At 42.3% G+C, this 22,783-nt stretch overlaps 1 protein-coding gene across 5 annotated transcripts in view; it reads left to right on the top strand.

Moving 5' to 3' along the window:
• NOL4 (nucleolar protein 4) overlaps positions 1 to 22,783 on the top strand; it is a 271,342-nt gene that overhangs the window by 105,663 nt on the left and 142,896 nt on the right. Inside the window, exon 1 of one of the 5 annotated variants that reach the window (XM_054020562.1) lies at positions 4,367 to 4,382. The exons of the other annotated variants lie outside the window; for them this stretch is intronic. The gene's annotated coding sequence lies outside the window, so the exon portion shown is untranslated. Of the gene's footprint in view, positions 1 to 4,366; positions 4,383 to 22,783 lie in introns of those variants that run through there. 5 annotated transcript variants of the gene reach the window in all.

Below are 22,783 nucleotides of genomic sequence, written 5' to 3' on the forward strand. Positions count from 1 at the left end.
GGGGGTGGGGAGAGGGAGGAAACGACCATTGCTGCACACAGGCGAGTCGCATAAGCGCTAGGACGAAAGTCGCAGTCTTGGAGAAGACCCTCCCTTGATTCCCTGCTCACCCTCAGCAGCGAGATATCTTCCATAATGATCACAGCCTGTGGAAAATGTGGGGACAGGAATGATTATCAGGCCCCCCTACAGTGCTGGCTCTCCCCAAGTGCCCAAGAGCCACGTGCCCAATGTACAGTAGTGATTTACCCTGCCCCTGTGGCTACTCACCATTTGGGGGGTCTTGTGGCTCATGTGTGCTTGCCTGGGGTCAGCCAATTAGTGCCATGTATGTGAATAGTGGCTGTGTTTTAAATCACTGAATCAGTGTTCTGTGTGTTGCAAACAATGCTGCTTCTGTAAAATGTTGTGTTTTGGTTCACAGATATGACCTTGGGTGCAGCTCTAACAGTTATGGAGTGCCAAGCGGACATGCTCCAGGCGCTACTAGCACTGCAAACCGAGCAGCTCTGTGCCCGCCCTCCCCTGCTGCCACTGTTGCAGAACTCCTTCCCGTGCGCCCCCCCCAGAGACTGCCAATACACTCTTATAAACCTCCTGGCTCCAATCTGTACCTGCGGTGGACATCTTGCCATTTATTTGGCTTTGGCTGTTCAACAGGAAGAGATAACACATATTTCAAGGGACCATTCAAGATGAAGTGGCCCGTTAACACCCTTCCAGTCATAGGGGGAGGAAAATAAACCTTAGGGTGTGGGTGTTGTAATAAGCCAGTGGTTCTCAAACTTTTTTACTGGTGGTCTCTTTCACATAGCAAACCTCTGAGTGTGACCCCCCCCTTACAAATTAAAAACACTTTTTTATATATTTAACACCATTATAAATACTGGAGGCAAAGTGGGGTTTGGGGTGGAGGCTGACAGCTCATGCCCCCCCCCCATGTAATAACCTCCCGACTCCCAAGGGGTCCCAACCCCCAGTTTGAGAACCCCTGTAATAAGCCATAAATTCAGTATCTCTATTCAGTCCCTAACTTTGTAAGACACTAAAAATTGTGGACTGAATAGAGAGGCAGTGGATTTATGGCTTATTACGATCTATGACCCACTAAATCCACCCCAGCTTTTATTTCCCCCCTATGACTGGAAAGGTGTTAACAGTCCACTTCACCTTGAATGGTCCTTGAAATATGTGTTAACTATGTATGATAAACAATCTATTCCATCTTGTGTTTAGCTGAGACACTCTGAGTACATTTCCCAGATTTGAAGAGCCCTGTGTAAGCTCAAAAGCTTGTGTCTCTCACCAACAGAAGTTGGTCCGATAAAAGATATTCCCTCACCCATCTTGTCTCTCTAATACCCTGGGAGTCACAGGGCTACAACAACACTGCACAGAACAGTGTAAGTTCTTCTAGGGCCTGACATGACCATAATATATGTATGTCAGGCATTCAAAGCTCCCCAGGGGACTGGCCTTAGCTGAGAGATCAGCACTTTCCCTGTGATTGTGACATCTACATTCTCCTGGAATAATAACTTTCAACCAATAGAATGAGGCCTGTAACTATGAGACATAAACCTTGCACAGGAGCTGGACCTCCACTAAGGAGCTCACTTCAGCAAACGATAAAGGACAATGGGCTTCACCACTTTCAGAATTGAATGCAAAACTCAGTGCTGTGGCTGGGTTTTCTCTTAGGCTGTGTCTACACTGCCATTTTCGGCACTAAAACTGGCAGCGCTGTGATGTGGGCAGTGTAGTCACGCTCTATCATCGGGGGAGAGCTCTCCCGGCAATTACAAATAACCACCCTGAACAAGGAGTGGTAGCTTTATCGCCTGGAGTGCAAAAGTTTTAGTGTTGAAAAGCACCAGTATAGACAGTGTTTTATCGCTGGGCGCTGCACTCCCGACGATAAAGCTACCACTCGTTCGGCGTGGTTATTTTTTATTGCCAGGAGAGCTCTCCCCCAATGATAGAGCGTGACTACACTGCCCACATCACAGCGCTGCCATGGCCACGTTGTAACATGGGCAGTGTAGACATACCCTTAATTTCTTCAGGCACACCTCACCCATTCCAACAAATTAAAAAAAACTTCTTCAGGGTGGGAAGGAAGACAGATTATTTCTATTTTTAAATACTGGGGGGGCACTCAAAATTATGGCTGTGAGTATCACAAGTAAATTTACAGGTAAACCATGTACATGTGGAGTATCTTCAGTGGAATCTTCTGTACTTCAGTGTGGATAACTGAGAGTAGAATTTGGCTGAATGATATATTCAAACATATGAAAAGGTATCATTCAGACAAAAAAATCATAATGCAAAGAAAAATGTTTCAAAGTACCAAGAAATAAAGAAAAACAAGATGATTACTGAAAAGATGTATAGATTTGTACAAGTGCCTCATGAATCCACTCATTAGCATGTGCAGTTTTAGTCAAAAATATAGACTTCTTGTAATGCCCTAGTATATAATGGCCCTGACTTTCTAAAGCTATAAGATTTATGACTGGCCATAAGATAGGTCCAAATTCCATCAAAGAAATCTTCCTGTGCTATTTGGTATACAAGTTCCAAGGACCAAAAAGAGGTCACTGTCTACAATTTTTATGTAGGTGGGGAAGCTTCAGTCTGTTTCAACAAAATGATTTTCCTGCCTACAGAGAAGGCATTGGACAGGAGCCATCTCACAAGTCTCATGCTGTATCTCCTACCAGGAGCAGCTATTGGGAGGGTTGGATGTCAATATTTGTAGTGCCTGTAATAAAATCACACATTTATAGCTGAGGGACACTATAACAAAAAACCCTGCAGCAGTGAATCTCAGAGCCTGGGTTAACGGCCTGGGGCATGTGCTACAGGGCTGACATAGCAGTGTAGATGTTTGGGCTCAGGCTGGAGCCTAAGCTCTGAAACCCAGCCCTGTAACCAGGTACCGGAGCTTGGGCTCCAGTCTGAGCCCAAATGTTTACACTGCTATTTTAGCCCTGTAGCGTGAGCCCAAGTCAGGCTCTGAGACTTGCCGCCACAGGTCTTTTATTGCAGCATAGACATACCCTGAAAGTCAATAGTAGTCTTATAGGGTCTTAAACAATGAAATAGCAACCCTTCCTCATCTTTACATGCTGAGGTTATTGATAGAGGTATTTGTCTTGCAGAGTTACTTAGGTTGCATTTCTGTCAAATGAAGTATATTTCAATATCCACCCAATCTCAAAAAATACTCCTGTCACACCAAGACTTATTCCGTCAGTGCCTGCCAAGCACTGGTACCTTTTTTCTACGCTGGTATGTAAGGCATTTGTGACTGTTACGCTATGACCCTCTGTGCTGGGCCCCACGTTCATTCTTCCAGGCATGCTCTTATCTGAAATGGAGTTTGGACAGCTCCAGATCTCAGGCTCCTGAGAAAACACTTTGGAGCAGTTAAAGCTCCTCTGATGTTTGCAGCATGCACAATTAAATGGAGGGCAGTGACCATTAGTTGGTACAGCTGAGATCTGAATGTCATAAACTGGTCCACTTTCCAGAAAGGCTGGGAACTATTCCGTGCTATCAGCTGTATCTCTCTCCCACTTCATTCTCAGCTAGTCCTACCAGGTAGAGGAATGAGCATTCAGAATTGTATAAGGAACAAAGAATACAGATTTCATCATGAATAAGAAAATGATAGCTGAGTACCACAAATTATTTTGCCAGCCTCATTATTTTTGGTCTTATTTATATAGTCATTATCCACATACTATCTGAGCAAGTATTTAAAAATAGAAATAATCTCTCTCGCACCCTCCCTTCCCAGCCTGTAAGAGAAATGGAATGATTACTTTATAGTTTTTAGTGGGAGTGAGTGAGTGAGTGAGTGAGTGAGTGTGTGTGTGTGTGAGAGAGAGAAGAATTTATTAAGAAAGAGAAGACTTTATAAAAGGAAATCTATGTCAAAACAAGTTTGGTCACTAATCTCTTGCAGGAGTGAGTTCTATAATCTGGATCGAGCTCCTTCCATGCTCACAAATTATGCTCCTGCTAGTCAGTATTTCATTGTTCAGTGGAACACAGCTGTTGGGGGAGGTGATGGTCACAAAGGGAGAGGCATTCTCTTGAGTAGCTAGAGCCAATCTCATGGAGGGCTTTGGATGCAGGACAGAATTACTGCAGAGATCACTTGGATGATGTGGTCATGGCAACCTGGATTGCTAGGCAAATGAGCTGCTGTATTTTGTACTAGCTAGAGCTTTTTCAGAGCATGTGGCTTCATTGTTGAGTATAACAATTGCACTAATCCAGCCTGGAGGTCACACAAGCATGGATCACCACGGCTAGATCTGTGCCATGTAGGAAGGAATATGATCTTCTGGCTACTTGCAGGTGGAAAAGTGAGTGGTTTTTTTTGCTACCGTGGCTATTTGGGCAACCAGTAACGCGGAGTCTCAAAAGGTCCTCAAAATTGTGGCTTGATGGAATCATCTGAGGCCTGATATTCTCAATAGTGGGAGATGGTATGAAGGAGGCAAGTTCTTCATATCACTTCTCTCCTCCTACCAGCATCACCTTGGTCTTGCTTAGTTTCAGCATTAGATGGCATGGCTGCTCTTTCTCCAGGTTCTGCTTTTGGGTCACCATTGAAAAAACTAGAAAATGAGATTTTTACCATCTGCATGTCTACACTTATCTCTGGAGTGATCGATCCAGCGGGGGTCGATTTATCGCGTCTAGTGAAGACGCAATAAATCGACCGCTGAATGCTCTCCCATCGACTCTGGTCAGCAGTCGACTTACCGCAGTGAAGACACTGAGGTAAGTAGCTCTAAGTATTTCGACTTCAGCTATGCTATTTTCGTAGCTGAAGTTGCGTAACTTAGACCGATTTAGCTCGCCGCCCCTCCCCCCCAGTGTAGACCAGGCCTTAGATAAAGGAGATTTAGAGCTGGCTCTCGCAACATCTTCATATAGCTACTATGTGGAGAGGATTTATGATTGTGGGTCTCTGAAGGTGAGGCTTTGAAGGAGAAGGAACAGTGAAGACACAATTTCCCATAATAATACTCAGATTTCTGTCTGAGATGAAAGATACGAAGCATTTCAGGGTGTTTCTGTTCACTACTGCTGCCTGGGATTGGGCGGGGGAGGAAGGTAAGAACAGGGATTTTGGCAATTAACACTATCAAATGCTGCAGAGTGAGCCAGCAGGATGTGTGTGGTGGTATGTGCCTTGTCTCTGGAAAGTAAAAGAGCATCCAGTAGAGAAACCTTATGAGGAGAGATTTAAAAAATCGGGCCTATTCAGCTTGGAAAAGATGACTGAGGGGGGATATGATAGAGGTCTCTAAAATCATGATTGGTGTGGAGAAAGTGAATAGAGAAAATGTTGTTTACCCCTTCAGGTAACACACGAAGCAAGGGTCAATTGAAATTAATAGGCAGCAGGTTTAAAACAAACACAAGGAAGTATTTCACACAATGCAGAGTGAACCTGTGGAACTCATTGCCAGGGGATATTGTGAAGGTCAAAAGTATTATTTAGTTTTTTTTTTTTTTTTTTTGAACCAGTAAGTTTCTGGATGAGAGGTCCATCAATGGCTATTAGTCAAGATGGTCAGGGACACAGCTCCATGCTCTGGGTGTCCCTAAACCTCTGACTTCTGGAAACTGGGCCTGGATGACAGGGTATGGATCACTTGATAATTGCCCTGTTCTGTTCATTTCCTCTGAAGCATCTGGCATCAGCAGATACTGGACTAGATGGACCAGGGTTCTGACCCAATATGCGCATTCTTATGTTCTATCAAGTGGTCTCTTTGTACTGTGTTCTGGCCTGGAGCCTCACTAAGAGGGTTCCAGAATACTAGGAACTGACATGACAGGTGGTTTGAGAATCTAGCTAAACACCAGTTTCCAAACAGTTGCCTTAGAAACAGGAAGCTAGACACTAGCAGGGAGATTTTCAAAGGCACAAATGGAGGTAGGGCACCTAACTGCCGCTGATTGCCTTTGAAAATCTCCCCTGTAGTGGTGGTTTCCAAGGTGTCTTAAGTTTATCCCATGAAAAGAATTTTTAAAAGAGTTTTTTGCTTTCCAGAATAAGATAGGATAGTGTCCAGAGAGGCTTAACCTTGACATCCAGGGTCTGATCTTTAGTGGCGATAGGCTGATTTACACACCAACTGAAGATCTGGCCCTGGTGGTTTTTGTGGGTTTTTTTGTTTGCGGTTTTTAAAATCTTTTTCTAGACTACAAAGTTGATTTATGTGATGGCTGGTAAGAAATCATGAGTTCATCACATTGGTATAAGGATGAAAGGTTACTCTTATTCCCAGGACCGGCTCCAGGATTTTTGCCGCCCCAAGCGGTGGGGGAAAAAAAAGCGGGGGAAAAAAAAAGCAAAAAAAAAAAAAAAGCCGCGATCGCAATTGTGATCGGCAGCACTCCGGCGGCAGCTCCCCCATGCCGCTTTCTTCTTCGGGGTAATTTGGTGGCAGGTGCTTCCCTCCGAGAGGGACCCGCCTCCAAATTGCCGCCGAACAGCCTGACGTGCTGCCCCTTCCCCTTGGCTGCCCCAAGCACCTGCTTGCTGGGCTGGTGCTGGAGCTGGCCCTGCTTATTCCGAATCAATTTGTGGGCACATTTACAAGTGTGTTAGAAGGAGCCCTTTATGTACTGATCCCCTAAGGTCTATCAGTAATCCATTCTTATCTCTATCTGGTAAACGGGTCCAATGTATGTCTGTGCTAAACTCCTGCTTTCATTTCACTAAGGCAAAATCTGTTCAGGGTTAGCAACTACTCAGAGATATGGCAGAAATTATGTGCTATGTTATGTTGTCTAAATTCTAGAAGAGATCTTCTATCACCTGTTTCACTCACCCTGCTCCGGTGGAAGGCCAAATCTTTTCAAGGCAATGTGTTTGCCTGTGCATTTAAATCAAAGGCTGGATTCAGTAGTTTTATCTTTCTAACTAGTAATGCTAAAGGAAACATTTTCAGTTGGAGCATCTGGGGGACTATTACCATCTTTGTCAAATGTACCTATCCATACAAGAACGACAGCAGTTTTCAGTGAGTCAGAGCATTGCTGGTGCATATGTATTATCTCTGCTCTAGATGCACAGAGATGGTGGAGTGCTGTGCTGGGGGAAGGAGGGCACAAGAGACATAACAGGCAGGCAGGAGAAAAGGTGAGAGGGAATAACAGAAAGCAGCAGGAGCTGCATGGAGAGAGAGAGAAGGAGGAGCCTCTTATGTACCTCTCTAGCACACCCAGGAGCCTGGACTGATTAACACCAGCTTCTCAGGGAGCTTTCTGTTTCCTGCTGCTTCCCTGAACCCACTTGAGGAGAACAGGCAGTCAACTGAAGTAGTAGGAGCCAGTTAGGCCCTTAAGACACTGATATCTTTCCTTACTCAGGCCCTGCCACCAGCCTGTTTATTTGTCCCCTTCAACTGAGAGTTGAGAGCCACTATAGCTGGCATAGAACAGCAGCTATGAGTGAAAGAAGAAAACGCCCCTCTGGGGCATCATTCAGAAAAAGAAAGAAAGCAAAGGAAGCTTTTCTATCTAAGCAGAAAGGAGCTCTCCTGAGCTACATAGACAGAAATGTTCACGGTGAGTCTTCCAGCCCCAGTGAGGATGTGAGTGGTGAGGAGATGCCTGATCTTCCAGTTAGTCAGAGTGCAGGTGACCTTGCAGCTAGTGCAGCATCCATATCTCCATCTCAAATGGATGTAACCATGCACATTCCTGAAGAAAACTGTAGATCAGAGAAGAGTGGTGGAGGCGCAAGAAATAGCTGCTGCTGAGTTTAGTTCCTTAAGTCTAGATGACCCTGGACTGTGGACCCACTTGAGCAGTAGCCTGAGGGACTTCCTTGTACTGCATGGGCCACAACAAGTGAAAAACTTCATGTTCCCCAAAGACAATGAAAATAGAAGTTTCCATCCAACACATCACTGGCGTGAAATCTCCAATGGTGACAAAGTGGAAAGGCCATGACTTATGTATTCAAAAAACCAGAATGCTGCATAGTGTTTTTGTTGCAAACTCTTCCAGTCTAATGTTCCAGCCACATTGGGTTCTACAGGAACAAAGGACTGGAAAAATCTGGCTAGAAATCTGGCATGCCATGAGAAGCATTTCATAGGTGGAAAGAGCTTGAGATGAGACTAAGGTTAAAGGTCACCATAAATGATCAGCATCAAGAGAAGGTTGCATCAGAATCTCTTTACTGGCAAAATGTTCTGAAAAGGCTCATTGCCATTGTGAGAATGCTTGCTACCCAAAACCTAGCACTGCGTGGCACTTCAGATCAGCTGTATGTGCCAAACAATGGAAACTTCCTTCAAATTGTGGAGCTGATGGCTGAGTTTGATGCTGTACTCCAGGAGAATCTAAGAAGAGTCACCACTCAAGAAATGTCAAACAGAAGATTGTGGCAGATCTGAAGTCAGCAAGATATTACTCTGTTATTCTGGACGGCACACTTGACATCAGCCATACGGAACAAATAACTTTAATGGTGTGTTTTGTAATAACAACAGAACCTAGTGAAAATGTCCCTGCAATGGTGACTGTCAGAGAGCATTTTCTAGAATTTATTGACATTGATGATACTACAGGAGCTGGTATGACAAATGTGCTTCTTAAAAAGCTGGAAGATTCGGGAATTGTGATAGCTGACATGAGAGGTGAGGGATACGATAATGGTGCTAACATGAGAGGAAAGAACAGAGGAGTGCAGACACGGATCCGAGAGTAAAACCCTCGAGCTTTTTTTGTCCCATGCAGTTCTCATTCACTGAACTTGGTGGTCAGTGGTGCAGCATTAGCTTCTAGTGAGGCTGCTGAATTTTTTAATGTAATTCAAAGCATCTATGTATTTTTCTCTGCATCAACTCATTGATGGCAAATTTTGAAACAACATCTGGCAACATCCTATCTGACACTGAAACCACTGAGTGCCACACGAAGGGAAAGTCGAATGGAGGCGATAAAGCCTATCAAACACCAAATTGGGAAGATAGATGATACCATAGTTGCCATTATGGAGGATAATGCTATGACAGGAACTGTTCATGGGAGAACATTGGCAGAGGGAAATGGAATCACCAGAAACATACATAACTTCAAATTTCTGTGTGGCTTAATGTTGTGGCATGACATACTGTTTGAAATAAATGTTGTAAGCAATAGACTCCAAGGTGTTGACCTTGATATATCTGGAGCAATAGAACAACTGGACAAAGCAAAGTCATACCTAGAGTCTTATTGGTCAGATGAGGGATTTCAAAACGTTCTGAAGAGTGCACAGAAGTTGGCAGAGGAACTTCACACTGAAGCTATTTTCCCACCCATTCAAGAATACAAGAGTCACCGAAGAAGACGACATTTTGATTACGAGGCACGGGATAATCCCATAAGAGACCCCAAACAAGAATTCAAAGTTGAATTCTTTAACCAGGTGCTAGATTGTGCAACACAGTCAGTTGAAGAAGGTTTCTTGCAGCTCAAGGAACACAGCAGTATATTTGGGATGTTGCATGTGTAACCCTTCTCCCCATCTAAGTTGGCAGCAACAAGGGCCGGGTTCTGTATCTAGGGATTCCGTTTCAATAACACAATGCAAAACCGGCTTGAGCCCCCACCCAGTGACCTGGGACAATTACATACCACCCCCTGGGCGCCTCTAGGAGGCAATACTTCCCCTCTCGCAAGCACGGAGTCTGAGTGTAACAGAAAATGTTTAATAACATGAGGTAAATGACATCAGCATTAAATTGGAAAAACACCACAAAGAGGATTCATTACACAAACCATGAGCAAAAAAAAACCCACCCCAGCAAGTTGGGCTGTGTCCTTTCCCTTGGGTTCTTGAAACCAGCAACCCAAGGATCACCAAAGTCCCAAAAGTCCAACAACCCCCCAAAGTCTCTGTCCCTGGTCAGTGCAGCCCCAGAGTTCGGGGGGGGGGGGCGGGCACGCAGGGTGTTAAGGGGCACCTTACGTGATCAGAGGCCGATGGGGTTCCGCCACAGCCTTCACCACGAGCTGCTCCACTCCACCAGCTGTCCCGTGAGCTGCTCCCGCCGTCCCACGAACTGCTCTGGCAGCTGCTCCACTCTGCTCCACTTCAGCCGTCCCTTGGGCCGCTCCCACAAGGCTCCGCTCTGCTCTGGGCTCCTCCAGCCACTCCGCTCCGCTCACCGACCTGTGAGTCGCTCAGCTCCACTCCAACCGTCCCGCAAGGCTCCACTCTGCTAGCTGCTCTGCCAGCCGCTTAGCAATATATCTTCAGGCTCCCCCACTAGTTAACACAGCCTCAGTGATCTCAGCTCTTTTCTGATTTCAGCTCTTAGCAATTTCAGCTCATAGTAGGGGAGCCCCGGTGCTAGTGTACCATTGGCCCAAAGTGAATTCAGCTCAGCAGTAACTGAACTTCTAATGGAATCAAAGTTAGCTCTGATATTCGAGAGAGGAGGTAGTGCAATTGGTGTTTCAACCCCTCAGAGAGGGGCCCATACCACCAGATACAAATACCTGTCCCATCCTCTCTCCCTTCACTGGGTTTTGTAACCCATGCCCCTTGTCAAGCAGGTGCTACTAAGGTAATGGTGAAGGACTCACTCGGTCCTTCTGTCATACAACAGTTACCCTGATTCTGTGAATCAAGGCCAGTGAAACAAAACTTTATTCTTCCTGCCCCAATAACAGAGAAAACTGGGGATCCCACACCAGCCAAAGTAACCACTTTGAGTTGCTGTTGTTTCATGCCAGGCGAGTGGGTGTGCCTATGCAAACAAGATCAGCCCCTGGAGTTCTTTTCCACACTCGCCATAATTCACCACCAGATGTCAGGGTAGAGCTCATCCTGACTCTGCTTACACATGATATTCCAAAACTCCTCACTGTACCTGAAGAAGACCTACACCAGCAATGCAAGGCACTAGACACAGTGTTGACACATGATGACTTGCGTGATATTGATGGGAGTGATTTAGGTGATGAACTTGAAAGCCCTTTCAAGATATATTTCAGCAGGATCAATTCCAAAGGCTGTTCTGTAATATATGTGCTGTGACAGACCCAGACCAGTGGGGTACAGGAGTCTGGCAGAGGGCAAATATACTGGTCACTGGATGAGTAGTTTTCTGTTCCCTGAGTGACCAGAGAAGGGGCTGCACTAGAGTAATCAGGAACCTGCTAGAACCAGTTCAGGCAGGCAGGCTAATCAGGACACCTGGAGCCAATTAAGAAGAAGCTGCTAGAATCAATTAAGGCAGACTAATCAGGGCACCTAGGTTTTAAAAGGAGCTCACTTCAGTTTGTAGTGCGAGAGTGTGAGGAGCTGGGAGCAAGAGGCGCAAGGAGCTGAGAGTGAGAGGGTGTGCTGCTGGAGGCCTGAGGAACACAAGCGTTATCAGACACCAGGAGGAAGGTCCTGTGGTGAGAATAAGGAAGGTGTTTGGAGGAGGCCATGGGGAAGTAGCCCAGGGAGTTGTAGCTGTCATGCAGCTGTTACAGGAGGCACTATAGACAGCTGCAGTCCACAGGGCCCTGGGCTGGAACCCGGAGTAGAGGGCGGGCCCGGGTTCCCCCCAAACCTCCCAATTGACCTGGACTGTGGGTTCTTCCAGAGGGGAAGGTCTCTGGGCTGTTCTCCAACCCACATGGTGAATCTCTAGGCAAGAAAATCTGCCAATAAGCGCAGGACCCATCAAGATAGAGAAGGAACTTTGTCACAGTGCACAAATAAGATGACCACCCTCTTTCCAAATGCTTTTGTTGCTCTGCGCATACTTCTAACACTTCCTGTAACAGTTGCCAGTGGAGAACGCAGCTTCTCCAAGGTTAAGTTAATAAAAAGACATCTACGCTCCACAATGACACAGGAGATGCTGGTTGGCCTTGCAACCATCTCAATAGAGCATGAGCTGACCCAGACTGTGGACCTTCAGGAAGCAGTTCAAATCTTTGCAACCAAGAAGGCACAGACAGCACCACTTTGATTATTCAAACAGATAAATATGCAAGTGTTTACTATGCAGACAAGAAAAGTTACATTTGCTATTTAGGCATTTGAAAGTTAAGAGTTACTTAAAATTTTTGAATAAGGCATTTTAAGTTGTTAGTTCTCCTTTATTGGGGTAAGTAGCAGAGCAGTACCATGAGAGGAGTAGAACAGGAAGAAGGCAGAATTGAGACCTTTCAAAGTTTTGGCCTGAGCAAGGAGGCATGGGGGCATCATTTGAGCTCCCCGCCTCAGGTGCCAAAATGTGGTGGGCTGGCCCGGGCAAGTCTTAGAAAGGTTACTTTCATATCTTCCTAATTAAATTAGAAGGCCAATGGGATTGGGAAAATGAGGCAAGGAGGGGTCTTTGACAGAAGAAAAAATGTCCAGGCCTCAACTCTTATAGCTTATTCAGAGCCCTGAAATTCAAGAATTTGCCAGTAATGTGATGGTCAGAATAGGTTGTAGGCTGTGAAATAAAGAAACCACAATCTATAAGAGGTGGCTTTAAGAATTGAATTATCTCTCTGGAGATGTTGGAGTGTACTGAGCTCTAGGTAGCATATCCAGGGACTATCCCAAGAGGATAAAAAACAAAAAGGAGAAGATACATTACTGTTACTTTCATTCTCAAGGGAGGAAAATAAGTGATGGATGTTTATTGGCTACCACAAGTGCAGATGGGAAGCGGTAGAGTCGGTGGCTAAAATTCCACCCCAAGCTAAATCTGTGGAACACTTTAATTAGATATGACCAGCATGTGCAAAGAGAGGCTATTTCTTGACCCTGAAACACTGGAATTGATTTGGAGTTGCTCTCTCTGGCAGCTCACACTCATTCAACACCCTTGCATATTAAATGTGGGTTTCCTTCTCTTTACAAAGCTAGTCTACCACTTCTTATATTAAAGGGGACTGGCTTTCAATGTTTACCGTAATTCTGGGTAATATTTTGAGATCCACATTTATATGAGAAGTTGTCTTTACCACTATGGGTAAATTCCTTTTAAAAACGATTCTCTGAACATGCCCAGTAAGAGAAAAGTCAGTTCACGTGCTCATAATACTGTGCCCCAAAGCCATCGGAGACAGGGGGGCCTATTGATGGATATGTTCAGACAAAGAAGAAGAAAGGGGATGTAAAGACACATCTTTTTCCCGGATATATCACAACTTGCTATGTGCCATTAGCATATAAAGACATGCAGGATCTGTCAAGCACTGATGAAGTGTCCTTAGGGTCAGTGGCTTGCTTGGTTTCATGATTTTTAGTTAATGATTTTGAGCCCTGTTCTGAACTGAATTTGTTTTTCAGTCATTGAGCCTAGGCAAAGATTATGCAGCCATTAGTATAAAAACTACATTTCTCAGTTTTTTTTAACTCCATTTATCACGGAACCTTTTAAAAGTCTTTGCTAATAACTAGTGGCCTTGATGTTTTAGATATGCTTGTACTTCAAGAGCCTGCATTTTTATTGCAGAATTCTTTTACAGTTCCCCAATGAAACTGGGTCTGTTTATGCACAAACTGGTTCACTCTTCTGTTATAAATGTATTTATTACCAATAACGGTAATTTCATAACAGTAGGTTCTTGCTCCATGTGAAATTACCTCTTTGGCATGTTGCTAATTCCTAGGAGCAAATAGATAGGGGCTGTATATAAAAATTAGTCATAGTCACTAATTTATTAATAAGTTTCCTCCTTGGTATTCCTATATGCCATGTGGAACTACCAGTAGTACTCACCAGTTACATGTTTTGACATGACTGAAGTGTAATGTTTAGGAGAGGAGTCAGGTTGGTTGGAGAGAACACTCAGTACTTTTAGCAACTATTTGAGCAGCTAACGCGGAGTGAGACTGCTCAGGTTTACAGAAAACATCTGTAACGAAAAAACTAGGAGTCTTAACTCAAGTATTAGCATAGTCACTCCCGTACTAGCGTTACACCACCTCATTAGTAATCACTCCTAGTATTTTAACATATCCTTGTATAGAGGTGATCTTCCTAGGGTTCCAAACTAAAAGTATCTGTGAGCATCTTCTCATGCACAACCCACTTGTAATGTTATTTGTTGATTATAAGTTTGAACAGGGCAAATCAAGAGTAATTTGTAGTGTATGCTTGGTCATCTAAGTCACCTGATACTGTTTCTACTCTCTGGATGACTGATACATTTGAATCAGGATGATGAATGAATGAGGGGTAATAAATAATGCACTTCCAGTAGAAATTTTCAGATGCTAAAATTCATGAAATATTGCGGATTCATGTTCATTTTTAAAAATATCAAATCCAGTGGCTGTTTGAATATTCATAAACAATGAAAATATAACCTCACAAATAAGTGAACCAAACTTTCTTCCTTTATGTGCAGAAATATTTACAAATCACTTCTAGCATCATTCATCCAACTGCAGTCAAGAGTTAGAAGACTTGCAGCACCAGTGTGTAACTGATGTCGCACAGCAGGAAGTTTTTGCAGAGTTGATATTACTTCCAATGTTATACAGACTTCCCAGCCAAACTTATTATTGCTAATGCTCTTGGGCAAGGATGTGATTTGGCTCGTGAGCATCCATCATTCAATCTTAATGGATAACTATGAGGTGTAGACAGCCAAGAGATCAACTGCTGTAGTATTTGATGGGGGTGTGATTCCTCAAATGAAACTGTTGTTTGTCTTGCATTTCTCAGTCCACAGTAATCAGCTATGAGCATGATTAACTTAAAAAAAAATAGCTTCCATGGCCATGTATTGAGTGTTCTTCTCAAAGGAAAGATTCTTACAAAGGCCAGTGAAGACGACATACTTTTCAGCACAATGGCTCCCTTGCTATGTTAAAATTTGCTCTGAAAACTCACTTCTGCAATATTGCTTCAGTGAAAACTTCCTAGCCTTGAACACACATACTCTTCTTAAAAAAAAAAAAAATCCTGTGTTGCATGAGGGTTTCTCCTTCCTACAGGGTGTTGTATTTGTTTTTGTGTATACATGAGAGATTATGTTCAGACTGTACTCTCTGGGTCTAATTTAGGTGATAGATTCCTAGGCTCAGGGACCACATTATCTTCTAAGTTTTTTACAGGGTGAAATTCATGATGGTGCGGAGGTCTAACAAAAGATCTGTGTACAAGTTAAACCCTATTTTGAGAGTTTAACTGGGACTTTAGAGTAGCATAAGACCTCTGTACAGGGGTGAATTTCACCCATATAGTGCACACAGTTGGCCCTCAAATATAATTAGCTTTTTCCAATATCAGATTGATCAATTATTTTTCCAGTATGTAGAGCAGTGGTGGGCAACCTGTGGCCAGTGGGCCGCACGTGGCCTGTCAGGGTAATCTGTTGGCAGACCGGGAGACAGTTTGTTTATACTGACTGTCCGCAGGCATGGCCGCCCACAGCTCCCAGTGGCCGTGGTTTGCTGTTCCTGGCCAATGGGAGCTGCGGGAAGTGGCAGCCAGCACGTCCCTGCAGCCCCAGGATGCAGGTTGACCACCGCTGATGTAGAGGGTACACCAAATATTCTAGGGGATCAATTGATCAACTTTTACTTTAGGTACTGTGCTTTCAAAGTAGTGATTTAATGTAGTGATATTGTGTGATAAAATGGTAGTTTTTAATTAGTGGAAAAAACTTTGACCAATGAGCTTGTTAGTTTCCATGATGTTGTATAGATGGGTTCTGCAAGATGCTGAGTGCATCCTGTGAGGAACTGATTACCCTGGACTCCCACTTCAATCTAGCCTAGGTTGGGTACTGAGCAGTGAAGCTATGGCAAGCTAGCTTGCATTGAAGTCCATGCTGCTGTGTTTTCACTGCTTCCGATATCTGAGCTACCTAGATTAAAACTAGCTCATGTACGACTATGCAAGCTGCACTCACATTCTGTTGTTGCCATGTAGCCATAACATTAAGCACCAAAGTATAGATTTAGATGTTTGTCTTTAAGTACCCAAGTTTGAAATTTTTAGCCAAAGTGAATAAGGCCCAAGTGGCCCTAAAATGGAAATGTTACAAAATGTGCATTATTCACTATAATCCTCTTTCAGCGAGTTGGGGACTTGATATAGTAATTGCTTCTGGGCCAGTCAAAATTTAGTGTGAAAATGTATGTTTACACAGTGTTTAAAATGCACAATGGTACGTCTTATAAACTGCAGCTATAGAATATATATTATGTGGTGCATAAGAATCGCTCCGTTGAAACAAACTATTTGGCCATTTAGTTCAGTATCCTGTGTTTTGCAGGGGCTTAGGATGATGCTTCAGGGATAGGTATTGTCCCCCTAGTGAAACTGACAAATTGTGCAGTAGTATACTATGGAATGTATTTCTGGCTGAGATTTAGGGCTCTTGAAAGTGGGCTTTGTAACAGGGATGCTGACACAGTCTTACCCACAGTGGCACTGAAGACACTGCTGTAATAATGTTATTAGAAATGACAGATCTAATTTTTTTCATCAACTATCCGCCTTTATATTCTCCACATGGAGATTTGAATGGCAGGGCCAATACTGACAGACTGTGTTTTGACCACTGCTCTATGGGATCCACATTCATTACATTTCAAACTTGTCTAGATCTAAAGTGAGATGTAATGTTGACTGTCTCCCTTTCTGTCAGTAAACATACTTCCCTACGACACTTTCATGGAGTTTGGACTTGTTTTCAGCATCAGAATTTAGTTTACTTCTTGGGACTAAATCTTAATTTTTATCAAATACTGATGTGTAATTTGATTAATTTAAATCATAGGATATTGAATATGCTTTTTGTAGGAATTACTTTTTCATTTGGTTGTAGATTCCTTTTATCAAAAGCTACTTTCTTATTTATTGTATGCCAGTGTGAAAAATATTAATACCAATAAAACTGGCAAATATGCTTTAAATAAATGCATTTATTACAGAGAGTTCAACAGCAAATATTAAAAGATGCAACATAATCTCAAAAAGAACAGGAGTACTTGTGGCACCTTAGAGACTAACAAATTTATTAGAGCATAAGCTGTTAGTCTCTAAGGTGCCACAAGTACTCCTGTTCTTTTTGCGGATACAGACTAACACGGCTGCTACTCTGAAACATAATCTCAGGTTCAGAGGTGGGCCTTTGGTGGCAATGTAGAAATCAGGTGCTTAGTACTATTTTTCTGTACCACTAACCATATGTTGCAATTTTGTTCCTAAACAGTATTTTCATTCTAGAGGAAAAAAAGGTAAAGAAAAGTAATGTAATCATCAATTACTGTAGTAGCCACTAGAGGTCTACTGATATCAAAATCTGCCAACATCAATTATTTCTGCAAGTATTAAAAATGTAGTGTTTTGTCCAAAATAAAGTGCCTTTCATTAAACATTAATTGTTTGCTTTGTGGTGTGTATCTTCTTAATTCTGATTTTTAACGCCTTAGTGTTTTTAATTAAATACTGTTCTAATGAAGTACAGAAGAATTACAATACAAAAATTGTAGTTGAATGATAAAGTGACAAAACAGACTCTCAAGTACATCCAGCTAGAAACTACATCATAATGTCATTCAAAGACTGTATCCTTTCCTTTTAGCTGCTAACCTTGTAGCAAATTCTGTCTTTAAAATGTTTTAAATTAATCATTTTATTATATTTCATCTTTTCTGTTCTTGAGACTAATTTTTATTTTCCGGGTATTTTAAAAAACAAACAGAATTTTCAAATCTTTTTTTAGATGTTGATAACTTACAATGATGCTGTTCAATTTCCAAGGAAAATTGTGAATTAGATGATTGCATTTGTTGTAGGCATAGTTGGTTCTTCATCATGATAGCAGGAATGTATTCATTAGTGAAAAGAATTGCATGTGAGATCAGTGACTTTCCTTTGTGGCTTTTCCCAGTAATCAAGATAACAGTATTGCTCCTGACTCTAAAACAATAAATTACTTTATGGGCTACACATCTGAATAATGACTTGAGTGTTTCTTCAGAGAGTTTGCAGGTGTGCACATGCATCTTAGCAAGTCCCATATAACAACTGGCATTCACAGTTGAATGCAAATTGGTCCTTTCTTGTTCAGTAAAATGTTATTGTGTACTATTTTTCCACTGCCCCAGACCAACCACACAATGGTACCACAGAAGCATATTCTTCAATTGTCACATAATTACCTACTTTTCAATTGTCCTTTACGTGGTACTTGGAATTCTGTATCTTACAGGCTAGATTCATCCTTATCTTTTTTGAGGGGGGGAATAATTTTCTTCTCTTCCACTCCAAAAATCACAAGTTGTTTATAAAAACAATACAAAAGAGTAGATTTAAATACTGTTTTTCAAACAAAAGAGCCAGGTTATACCAATCTAGTAAGTCTTGGAGCTGTCATGGATGTATGGGCAGCTGTCATGCTGGAGAGCCAAATAAGCCCTGACTAAGTGTATCTGAAGAGCTTTGTTGAATCGGGGCCTTAGGTGATGAAGGCTTCTTTGTAAGAATACTAGTTGCACTGTTGTATGAGTTCATGCTATCCATCTATTGTTAGGGCAGTGTTAACGGTGACTTCATAATCTGCCTGACTGGAGGATGAGTACCATAATGGCAGTGACCGCTTCAATAAGGTGTGTTTGTGGAGGTGGTGGTGGATGGCTGGCACTTGGGAAAATCTCTCTCTCTAAAATCTATAACTCAGTCAATTTTCTGTGCATTTATGACTAAATGACTAAAATTCTGGAAGCCACATCTGTCGGTCTTAATATTGTACAGCATCCCCTGTATTCCCACTACAATATAGGTTGTAGTGTTTTCCTCTCTCAGGCGCAGAGCTCTGTGCATCACACAGGTAGCATCATTAGCATGGTACTGGAACAACTTCAGGTAAATCTATTCATTCAATAATTTGGTAAAATCTTGTGTAAATGGCCAGAGTGCACATTAATGATGCCTGAGGTACATCAAACTGTCCTTTCTGGAACTGTTCAGTTTTTTCCTCTTAGACAGAAATTATCACATGGAGATGGCATTGTCTTTTCCTCCTCTCAGAACCACCCACAGAATCACTTTTTTTAGTGACCTTCTCATTCCCACATCTGAAAGGTGCAATAGCCAGTTAGTCCTTTGTGCAAATGTCTAGATTCATTCAAGCTGGTGCTGTGAAGTGTGATTATATCTCCCTTCACCAGAGTCACTGCTTGCACTCCCTCAGGCTTTCTGCTGGGGAAAGGTAACTTTTAAGTTGCAGTCAGGGCTCCATAGGAGTCTTGCCATGGAAACTGCCTAGGGGAAGTACTAAATTAGTGCATCCTCTAGCCGCTCTGCCTAGGTCAATTCTATTCAAGTTGTGATAATGCACTTATCCCTGTGATATGGAAGGACCTCCTTAGACACCCCACCCACTTTCTGTGTTGGGGTCCTTGGAAAATGAGAGTTATAGTCATTTTTTCACTACCACGGCCTCCCTCTTTCATACCCCGCAGCAAATCTTCTGCCACTTGGGACCTCTGCCAGTATCTATACTGGTAAAGCCAGTGTATATCCCTCAGGTGGTCTGTGCTTGGGTGTAGGGTGAAAAGCAACATAATGGAATTGACTAACTTCCTGAGCATTCTGTTACTGAGCATGAATAAATTCCAAAAGTGACTGGTGGAATAAATGTGCAAGATATATTATCGGTATGAGGTGTTATGCTTTTTATATTTAAGTAATACCAGATGTAAGCTGTGTGAGGCTAATGGAGTATCTCTTACAGAGTCTCAATGTGGCAAAACTAATGGAAACATTATATTTTAACTCCAAAATAGTGTTTAAAAGGAACTGCACACAAGCAGGGGTGGAGCCAGCATTAATTTTTTCCCCAGATATTGAACTGCTTGTTACCTTTGCCCTTCAACTTGTGATTTCCCTTTCAGTGGTTCATTCCATACATCCTTCCATCCGTCCATCCATCCATCTCCAAAGTATCCATAGCACCTTACAGATATGTATCAATATATCCTTACAATGCTCCTGCGGGGTTGGAAACCATGGTGCAGGCGCCAAAGAGAAATCTCCACAGGGATTTTTGGCAGTAGATTCTCTTCTTTTCCCTTCTTCAGTTATGGTTTGGGGGAATGGGAGTAGGGAAGCCCAGTTTATTACTCTCTTTTTCTTCCAGGCAGGGTGTAGGAAAATTGAGCAATAGAATGCATGTCTCCCTGCCTTACCACTTCTTGGGCAAAGGATGAGAAGTCAAGAGACAGCTGATTGGCTCTACCTACTCCCACCCTTATCCAGGAATCTCAGCTGGAAAGGCACCAAGAGTCAATGAGAGGAAAAGTGATCATTGTAAGTCTCCAACCCCACCCTCACACCTGCCCATACATAATAATAATAAAAATAATAATCCAGCATAGTAACAAAGGTTAACATTTGGAAACTTATTTTTGGAAGGATGAGAGCCAAACTCTTTTTTTTAAGGTTTAAATTCCCCAGAAAATGTTGGGGCCATAAATGGGGTCAGTTTGGGAAAGCTGCGAGCCGAAGGGCTTAAATCTCTATGGTCCCAAGCATTGTCTGAACAACCCCCCCCGACACCCCCCCAAAAATAAATCTCAGTCTGGTTAGACAAAACCAATTTATCAAACTACTTGCAGAGTAGAGATGAATCTGTTTGGAATTTGGGTTCCTATTTTGGGATAGTTGCTATGCATTTGCAAGTCACTTTCTATATTTCTTATCACTTTATGTATAAGACCAGAAATCATGGCACCCTAAACTATTTAGGTATTTGTGTTCATGATAAGAACATTAAGAAATCTCATCGACTCAGTGAACTGAATATTGATAAAATACTGGAGAAAGGCAGCCTTGGTGCTGGTTTTATTAACTGAATCAATGTACTGTACATTACTTAAGGCTAAGTTATCTATAAATAGAATACCCTCCAACCCTTGTGACTTATAGACAAGCCCCTGGTTTGTGTGTGTCAAGTTGGGCGAAATGAGGCTTTGAGAGGGATTCCCTCTGGTACTGAGCAATATACATATATATATTGAGTGGAGAGAATGTATATGATATGTACTGTAGCGTCAGTATTGAGCATATTAACATCCCTGTATTTAAAACTTATACTCACAACCTAATGAGACACTCAGTGGTGGTATCTGCTATTCTAGACTGTATGTGCTGCATCATATTGTTCATGGTATACTGCAGGGAGTTGAGGTAACATTTTCTGACTACTGTCCTGCTGGGAAGCTCAGGAAGACAAGAGATACTGAATCTCTTATGATGCTTTCCCAGAGAGCAATACCTTACATATATATGTTGTCATGAGGATCCTTTAGGTCAGTAGTCATTATATTATTAGCCATATATTTTCACACTATGGAGTTGATTCAGATAAGATCCATCCCAATGGCTGAAATCAGCTGACATGCGTTTGCTGACAGTTCTGAGATGTGCATGCTGGGAGACTAGAGGTGCAGTATGTTTTCAGTGGAAGGCTCTGAAATTTGCTCCCGCTGGCATTCTGCCAGAACTTGCAGACCTTCAGGACATGATGCAAGACATGTTTTGTTGAAGTGTCTGCTTGACAATGGACTATTATTAAATTGTTGGTATGGTAGGATGAGTGCCCTGCTTACTTGAGATGTTTAAATTGTCATGCACTCAGCAGCCATAGCAATGGATACGTATTAAAAAAAAACCCAACCAATAAAAAAAAAGTAAGTGTAAGCATGGAAATTGATACATTATTAAAATCAACATCTTGAGTTGGATGAACATAGGAATGCAAAGCTGCTGTTATACTAGTCTCCCTATCCTTTATGCATACATTTATTTGGCCTGTAGTCGAACTAAACTGAAATGTTAGCTAAAATCTGCAGCTATATATATAAATTCATATATAAGCTGTTTATACACAACTTGTGTATACACTGTAAAACTCATTGCACAGATTGAAGATAATGAACATTTTCCTAACTTCACCTAGGATAGATAAATATGGTTACCTCAGCATGTTCCCTGTTTCCTTGTGCTTCCCTGCCCTTGCTATAGGAAATACTGTTCCTAGAACACTCAGGTTAGGTAACAGCAGAGATTTATTTAGTTATCTAAGCACCACCACAGTATTGCAAGGTATGTGTGTTCTATGTGGCACGTACTGCACAATACAAAACACTAAAATCTCTCATCCAAATAGCAATGTTTACTAGGTTCACCCATCCTGATACAGTAGCTAAGAGGCAGCCTGTAATGATTCAGATAAAAAGGAGTAATAGAGTTAAATGCTGTATCTTCAGCATGTTGTTTGAACTTGCAAATATGGTATGCTAATTATCATTATGCACCATCATAATGGCTAACTGCTACCCATATTTTTGTCTTATTTCCCCCAGTGGCCTCATCTACACAGGGAACAGCAGGAAGGACAGAATTCTTCACTGAGAAGTATCTGATAGATTTGTATAAAAGTGCTTGACACACCCACTCTTAGCGGTTTTTGACATTATGTTTACTACTGACAATTATTCCTTATTTTCTTGATCTTTTTAAAATTAATTTTAATGGGTACATCAACTCACTGCACACAAAATCAAATGTGTTGTTCCTGAAGACAAAGGATTCCAAATTTATGCCTGGGAAATTAACTTTTTTTTTTTTTTTTTTTTTTTTGAGTGGGGTGCAGAAGGTGCACAAAGGATAGCAAGAGAGTCCTATTGTGCAGGGTCTGTTTCAACAACAGAGGAAGATGGTTTTGTGTTTAAGGCACAGGACTTGGATTCAGGTCCAGTTCATGGCTCTGTCACAAGTGTGAC

The sequence above is a fragment of the Malaclemys terrapin genome, chromosome 2 (assembly GCF_027887155.1).
Source record: "Malaclemys terrapin pileata isolate rMalTer1 chromosome 2, rMalTer1.hap1, whole genome shotgun sequence".
In the NCBI taxonomy this organism is placed as follows: domain Eukaryota; kingdom Metazoa; phylum Chordata; order Testudines; family Emydidae; genus Malaclemys; species Malaclemys terrapin.